Source organism: Narcine bancroftii, chromosome 4 (genome assembly GCF_036971445.1).
Source record: "Narcine bancroftii isolate sNarBan1 chromosome 4, sNarBan1.hap1, whole genome shotgun sequence".
NCBI classification, from domain to species: Eukaryota; Metazoa; Chordata; class Chondrichthyes; order Torpediniformes; family Narcinidae; genus Narcine; species Narcine bancroftii.
Genome location: NC_091472.1, coordinates 308,243,629 through 308,249,628, shown reverse-complemented (window position 1 = coordinate 308,249,628; position 6,000 = coordinate 308,243,629). Strand labels below are relative to the sequence as shown.

At 41.0% G+C, this 6,000-nt stretch overlaps 1 long non-coding RNA gene across 1 annotated transcript in view; it reads right to left on the bottom strand.

Moving 5' to 3' along the window:
- Nucleotides 1–720: 720 nt before the first annotated feature.
- LOC138760201 (uncharacterized) overlaps nt 721–6,000 on the bottom strand; it is a 36,778-nt gene continuing 31,498 nt past the window's right edge. The window contains exons 2-3 of the long non-coding RNA XR_011355507.1: nt 2,240–2,330; nt 721–1,202 (exon numbers count right to left, since the gene is read on the bottom strand). This is a non-coding gene — a long non-coding RNA (uncharacterized lncRNA). The remainder of the gene's footprint in view (nt 1,203–2,239; nt 2,331–6,000) is intronic.

Below are 6,000 nucleotides of genomic sequence, written 5' to 3'. Positions count from 1 at the left end.
GCCGTTTGGGAAGAGGTATCGGTGCCACAAGACTCACACCACTAGGTTCAGGAACAGCTGCCTCCCCTCCACCATCAGACTCCTCGACGACAAACTCAATCAGGGACCCATTTAAGGGCTCTTACTTCTATACTTTATTGATTTTTATTTTTGCACAGTCAGTTTGTTTACATTTATCTGTTTACATTTCTTTGTTTGTTTACATGTTTACACTGAGTAACTTCCACCCACAGGAAAAAGTACTATCAGGATTGTATGTGATGTCAGGTATGTTCTCTGACAATAAATCTGAAATCTGAATCTACTTCTGTCCTGGAGTAGACCAGCTCCTGTACCAAGCTGAGATGTATCCAGCAAGTATGCTTTGAAGGTTGAAGGACAAGGGGGAGATGCCCAACTTGCTTAGCTTTCTGAGAAATAGAGGCATTGGAATGCTTTCTTGACAGTCACATCAATGTGTTTGTCCTCAGACAAGTCACAGGAGATATTTATTTATTTAATTATTGTGACCGTCTAGCTGGAGGTGGTTTGGGAGGAATTGTTAGAGCAGCTTGCACTCACACAATGAAAGCTTATTTGAAAGGACAAATTATTTCTTATGCAGCAAATATTAATATTAATAAGAAGACTAATAAAGAAAGAAAGATCAGAATTAGTTAATCAGATTAAGCAAATTGATATACTGTTTGTTCAAGATAAAAATTCGGAAAACCAAATTTGATCTTCTCTCTACATATCCTATTGAACAACAATTTTTGAGAAGTAAGAGTCAATTTTATATTCATGGTGAAAAACCTAGTAAACTATTGTCAGGACAAGTGAGGGGAATCTCGGTTAAAAAAAACAAATTAACAGATCATTTTAAAATCAATGAAACTTTTAGAGAATTTTACTCTAACCACTATAGTTCAGAATTTAATCATAATTTCATTAAAATATCAGAGTTTTTAGGCTAAATTAACTTACCCACCCTATCTCAGGATAAGCGTACAAGTCTGGTGGCACCTATTTCTCAGGAGGAAATATCCTTTGCTATTTCCTCCTTGCAGTGTGGTAAATCTCCAGGGCCAGATGGTTTTCTTGTTGAACTTTATAAATCTTTCTCCAAATGGCTTGTACTTCACTTAGGATCCATGCTTGATGACTCATTTAAGGATAAGATGCTTCCCTCATCTTTTAATGAGGCTAGTATATCTCTTATTCTGAAAAAAATATTAAGAATCAACAGAATTTGCATCTATTTCATTATTTAACGTAGATATGATTTTATCTGAAGTTCTAGCACATAGATTAGAAAATATTCTACCAATAATTATCGATTCTGACCAAACTGGTTTCATCAAAAATCATACACCAATGATTGAATACCTTGTATTTACCCTCCATCCCAGCCATGGAATGTGTATTTTCATTAGATGCTGAGAAAGTGTTTGATCAGCTGGAATGGGAATATTTATTTGCTTTTTTAGGAAAATTTATTTTTGGTGCAGATTTCATTAAATGGATTAAATTACTGTGTTCATGTCCTATAGCTTCAATTCGTTCTAATTCATAACAATCAAAAATGTTTAGGCTTTATAAGGGAACTCGGCAAGGATGCCATTTAAGTCCTTTGCTTTTTGATAAGGCATTGGAAACTCTAGCTGTTGCTCTTCAACAGTGTAGCGAATTTAAAGGAATCAGAAGAAGTGGAGTTGAACATAAAATATCTCTGTATGCAGATGATCTTTTGATTTTTATTTCAAATCCTGAAGTTTCTATACTGAATATATTAACTTTGGGTTATAAATTAAATTTGCACAAGAGTGAATATTACCCCTAAAAGAATCTTTTCAAAGGTATCCTAATTTCACATTTAAAATAGTGGAAGACCAATTCCAATATTTAGGAATTACAATTACTAGAAGCTATAAAAATTAATTGAAATCAGATTAAACTATTATTATTAGGATAGTGACCTTTATCTATGACAATCATTGGATGTATCAATTTGATTAAAATGAACATTTTACCTAAATTGTGGTAACTTTTTTAAGCTTTACCAATTTTCATTCCTAAATCCTCCTTTAACTCATTAGATTAGGTTATTTCTTCACATATATGTGGCAGGGAAAACAACCATCTTCAAATGACTAAAATGAACAGGGGATTATCTTTCCAAATTTTAGATTTTATTATTGGGCAATTTAACATACGTAATCTACTCTTATTGTTACATTTTGATAAATTAGTGAATTACCTTTCTGGAGAAGAAATGGAACTGAAGTTTTCGATGTTGGCAATTTTAGATTCCTTTTTTACCCTTTTCCTTTTCGAAATTGACACGTAATCTGATAATGAGAAATAGGTTGACAAAATGGGTTCAATTTCACTTCATGGGCTCAAATACCATTTAAGATGGTGGCGCTGCCGGAGCCGGTGAAGTGGCAGCGCTGCTGCTGGTGCGGACCGGCCAAGAGTGAGGGAGCGGAGATACAGCACTCCTGCGGGGGTCTGACCACCCAGTCAACTGCTTTCAGCTTTGCACGGGCTTTGAATGGCCCATTGAGGGAGCCGGCAGTAGTTTGAGTTGAAATCTCTTGAGTGCAAGTCTGCACCTAAGATGGTGGTGCTTATTAATCTGGAGCACCCATGAGAGACTTTAGACTCCAGGCAGAGCTCCAGAAAACAGAAAGACCACAAACCATCTGAGAGGAAGAAGCGGAGGAGACGAACCACAGGGATGTTGACCAAGGTGGCGAGGGGACTCAGCGGCTGATGGACCAGTGCATGCAGCGAGCTGCTGGCGACTTGAGGTGAGGAACCCACGGAAGCAGTGAGCTGCTTAGAACTGCTGTTAGGAGACTCACACTGACTGCTGGTTGCTGGCTCGAACTGGCTGGAGGGGTACCGGGTATTGGAACTGGGATGTGAGGAAGTGCCAAGGGTGCTGAAGGATCCCTGACTATGTCAGCGGTTCAGATCTGGAGCTCAGGTCTCCAGTGATTTGGACTGGACTCTGTGTGGCTGTGGGGGCTGCGGAAGTGCTGGAGGCAAATCCATGGACACTCGGAGACTCTGGGGGATCTCTCTTTTGCTTCTCTCTCTCTGACTGTAAGAGGCTCTTAGGCAATTCCTGTCAGTGGAGAATCTCTCTGCCTTGCAGCAGGCAAAAAGAAATTTCATGTTATAGGGATACAAAGATAATAAATTGAATCTTGAATTTAGAAAATGATTTGGTTATAACAGTTTCTCTCTTGCCAATCCCATTATTATCAACCATCTTTTTTAGCCATCTATGTTAGACACAGGTTTTAAGGAATGGTATATATTAGGTGTTAAAGTTATAAAGATCTTTTTATTCAAGATAACTTACCTCTTTTGTACAACTACATTTAATCTTCCTAATAAACACTTTTTTTAGATATTTACAAGGATTCGGTGGACTGTGCGGAAGAAACCTTTACCGGTTCCACAGGCAGAAAGGCGATTCTCAGCAATGCGTTGTGGAGCACTAAGAGGACACTGTTTGACACAGTGAAATACTGCTGGCCATCCACTGCATCCTGACCTGTCTCCAGCCATCTTGACGATGTCTTGCCTGATAGGCCAGGGCGAGAGAGTGAGGCTGACGACCTGCGCAACTCTCCCTCACTTTAATCCAAGTCAAGCGCAAGTCGTGACTTCAAACCTAACGACTTTGAAGCCACGGTCATCTTCAACTACGCAGGCCATACAACCACAATCATATCTATATGATATGACCTGTAATTAGTTTTATTAATAGACTTTATATGCAGGATTTATAGATAAACCCAATAAAAATATTTTAGGAAAAGGGAAGATCCTCTGAGATAGTGACTCCCAAGAACCTAAATTTGCTCACCCTCTCCACCTCTGATCACCCAACAATCACTGGATTGTACACTTTTGGCTTTACTTTGAAGTCAACAATCAGCTCTTTAGTTTTGGTGACATTGAGTGGAAGGTTGGTGGTGGTGACACCGTTCAGCCAAGTTTTCCATCTCCATCAATCTCATTCTCTTCCTTTGTACAACCCACCTACTCTGGCATCATCAGGAAATTTGTAGATACAGTAATTTAATCCATTTCATGAAATCTGCACCAAAAATACATTTTCCTAAAAAAGCAAATACATATTCCCATTCCACCTGATCAAACGCTTTCTCAGCATCTAATTGTTGCACCGAGTCACACAGTCTTAGTTGTAGAGCGGGGGCTAAGAACACAGCCCTGTGGTGCTCCGGTACTGATGGAGATGGTGGAGGAGATGTTCTTACCAATCTTCACTGATTGTGAGGAAATCCTTGATCCAATTCCACAGTGGGGTGTCAGCTCCCAGGTCTTGGAGTTTGCTGATCAGTTTTGAGGGGATGATGGTGTTAAATGCTGAACTGTAGTCGATAAAGAGCATCCTGATATGCATCTTTGCTGTCCAGGTGTTCTAGGGCTTTATGTAGAGCCAGTGAGATGTTTCTACAATATTTGTTTCGACAATGTTTCTAGACCTGTTTCTTGAATAGGTGAACTGGAATGTATCCATGTTACCGCTCAGACAGGAGCTGATATGCTTCAACACCAGGCTTTCAAAACTCTTCATCACTGTTGATGTAAGTGTGACTGGTCAATAATCATTAAGGCAGGTTACTACACTCTCCTTGGGCACTGGTATGATTGTTGCCTGTTTCAAACAGGTGGGTACTACACCCTGCTGGAGTGAGATATTGAAGATATCTGTGAATACCTTGGCACGTTGGTCAGCACTGATCTTTAATACTTGGCCAGGTACTCCATCCAGGCCAGATGCTTTCCTCAGATTCACTGTCCTGAAGCAGCACGCACATCATCTTCCAGATACAGACAGGATGGGGTCATCAGGGGACATGGAGGAGCGGAGGGGTACTTCTTCGCTGTCATCAAATTGGGCATGGAAGGTGTTGAGTTCCTCTAGGAGAGAAGCTTTGCTGTCTGCTACTTTACCAGATTTGGTTTTGTAGCAGGTTATGACTTTTAGGTCCTGCTGTACATCATTGTTTCCAATTTTATCCAGAATCTTCACTCCAGAAGGTGGTGAATGCAGCTCAGAACAACATGGAAAGATCCTTCTCCACCATGGACTCCATCTACTTCTAAAAAAGTAGCCATCACATTGAAAGACCCATCACACCCTGGACACACTCTCTTCTCCATCCCTCCCATTGGGAGAATGTTTGAGAGTGTGAAAGTGCACACCAACAGGATTAAAGGTAGCTTCTCCCCCTCAGTCATCAGGATCCTAAATGAATGCCATAAAGGTGCTCTCATAAAGATCTGGACCCACTGCAATTCGCCTATCATCACATCCGTTCCATAGCAGATGCAATTTCGCTGGCTCTCCGCTCAGCTCTAGGTCACCTCGAAAACAGCAAATCATACATACAGCTGCTCTTCATCGACTGCAGCTCAGCCTTCAATACCATTATTCCCTCAGTGCTGGTCAAGAAGCTACAAACTCTAGGCCACTGTAACCCTCCCCCCACCCCCCACCCCTGCACCTGGATCATTGACTTTCTTATTGGAAGACCACAGTGAGTATGAATTGGAAACAACGTCTCCTCCTCACTGACTATCAATACAGGTGCAACCCAAGGATGTGTGCTTAGCCCCTCTGCTCTACTCATTATACACCCACGACAATGTGGCCAGGCACAATTCCAATGCTACTTACAAGTTTGCCGATGACACCACGGTTGTCGACTGAATCACAAACAGCACTGAGGAAGCGTCCAGGAGGGAAAGAGATTAGCTCGTTGAATAGTGTAATGACAACAACCTTGCGCTCAACGTCAGCAAAACCAAGGAGATGATTGTGGATTTCAGGAGGAAGTCAGGGGAACATGATCCAGTCCTCATCAAGGGCTCAGTAGTGGAGAGGGTCAAGAACTTCAAATTCCTGGGTGTCAACATCTCCGAGGATCTGTCCCGGAGCCTCCAATTTGATGTAATCACAAAGAAGGTTTG